The following is a 2,364-nucleotide window of genomic DNA, read 5'->3' on the forward strand; positions in this document are numbered from 1 at the left end:
ATGTCATTGCAAATGGCAAAATTTCATTCCTTTTTATGGCTGAGTGATGTTCCATTGTACATATATGTACCACATCTTCTTTATCCATTCATCTATCGATGGCCGCTTGGGCCGCTTGCATAATTTGGCGACTATAAACAATGCTGCAGTAAACACTGGGGTGCGTGTATCCCTTTGAATTACTGTTCTTGTATTTGGGGGGTAAATACCCAGTAGTGCAATTACTGGACCATAGGGTAGTCCTATTTTTAACTTTTTGAGGAAACTCCATACTCTTTTCCACAGTGGCTGCACCAGTTTGCATTCCCACCAACAGTGAAAGAGGGCTCCCCTTTCTCCACATCCTCACCAACACCTGTGGGGTTTTTTGTGCTGTTGATTTTAGCCATTCTGACAGGTGTGAGCTGACATCCCATTATAGTTTTAAAGATTTGCATTTCCCTGATGATGAGTGATGTTGAGCATCTTCTCATGTATCTATCTGTTGGCCATCTGGATGTCTTCTTTGGAAAAAAGTCTGGTCATGTTTTCTGCCCATTTTTCAAATGGATTATTCATTTTTTGGGTGTTGAGTTTTATAAGTTCTTTATAGATTTTGGATACTAACCCTTTATCAGATATGTCCTTTGCAAATATCTTCTCCCATTCCGTAGGTTGCCTTTTAGTCTTGTTGATTGTTTCCTTCGCTGTTCAGAAGCTTTTTATCTTGATGTAGTCCCAATAGTTTATTTTGCTTTTATTTCCCTTGCCTTAGGGGACATATCTAGAAAGAAGTTGTTACAGCTGATGTCAAAGAAGTTACTGCCTGTGTTCTCTTCTAGGATTTTTATGGCTTCAGGTCTCACATTTAGGTCTTTAATCCATTTTGAACTTATTTTCATGTAAGGTGTAAGAAAGTGGTCCAGTTTCATTCTTGGGCATGCTGCTGTCCAGTTTTCCCAACACCATTTGTTGAAGAGACTGTCTTCTCTCCATTGGATAGTCTTTCCTGCTTTGCCGAAGATGAATTGGACAAATAACTATGGGTTCATTTCTGGGTTTTCCATTCTGTTCTATTGATTTGTGTGTCTATTTTTGTGCCAGTACCATACTGTCTTGATGATTACAGCTTTGTAATAGAGCTTAAAGTCCGGAATGGTGATGCCTCCAGCTTTGTTTTTCTTTTTCAAGGTTGCTTTGGCTATTTGGGATCTTTTGTGATTCCATACAAATTTTAGGATTGTTTCTTCTAACTCTGAAAAATGCTGTTGGCATTTTGATAGGGATTGCATTAAATGTATAGATTGTTTTGGGTAGTATAGACATTTTAACAGTATTTCTTCTACAAATCCATGAGCATGGAATGTCCTTACATTTCTTTGTGTCATCTTCAATTTCTTTCATCAGTGACTTATACTTTTCCAAGTACAGGTCTTTCAACTCTTTGGTTAGGTTTATTCCTAGGTATCTTATTGTATTTGCTGCAGTTGTAAGGAGGATTGATTCCTTAATTTCTCTTTCTGCTCCTTCATTATTGGTGTATAGAAATGCAACAGATTTCTGTACATTGATTTTGCATCCTGCAACTTTACTGAATTCGTGTTATCAGCTCCAGCAGGTTTTTGGTGGAATCTTTTGGGTTTTCTATATAGGGTATCATGTCATTTGCAAATGGTGAAAGTTTTACTTCTTTCTTGCTGATTTGGATGCCTTTTATTTCATTCTGTTGTCTGATTGCTGTGACTAGGACTTCCAGTACTATGTTAAATAATAATGGTGAGAGTGGCCATCCCTGTCTTGTTCTGACTGCAGGGGAAAAGCTCTCAGTTTTTCCCCATTGAGAATGATATTAGCTGTGGGTTTTTCATAGATGGCCTCTATTATGTTGAGGTATGTTCCCTCTAAACCTGCTTTGTTGGGGGTTTTTATCATGAATGGATGTTGTACTTTGTCAAATGTTTTTTCTGCATCTATTGAAAGGATTATATGGTTCTTAGCCTTTCCTTTATTAATGTGATGTATCACGTTGCTTGATTTGCAAATATTGAATCACCCTTGTAACCTAGGAATAAATCCCATTTGATCGTGGTGAATGATTTTTTTAAATATACTGTTGGATTTTGTTTGCTAGTATTTTATTGAGACTTTGCGCATCTGTGTTCATCAGGGATATTGGCCTGTAGTTCTCTTTTTTAGTGGTGTCTTTATCTGGTTTTGGTATCAGGGTAATGCTGGCCTCATAAAATGAATTTGGAACTTTTCTTTGCTTTTCTGTTTTTTGGAATAGTTTGAGAAGAAGAGGTATTAACTCTTCTTTAAATGTTTGATAGAATTCGCCTGTGAAGCCATCTGGATCTGGACTTTGTTGAGAGTCTTTGATTATTG

The sequence above is a fragment of the Zalophus californianus genome, chromosome X (genome assembly GCF_009762305.2).
Source record: "Zalophus californianus isolate mZalCal1 chromosome X, mZalCal1.pri.v2, whole genome shotgun sequence".
NCBI lineage: Eukaryota > Metazoa > Chordata > Mammalia > Carnivora > Otariidae > Zalophus > Zalophus californianus.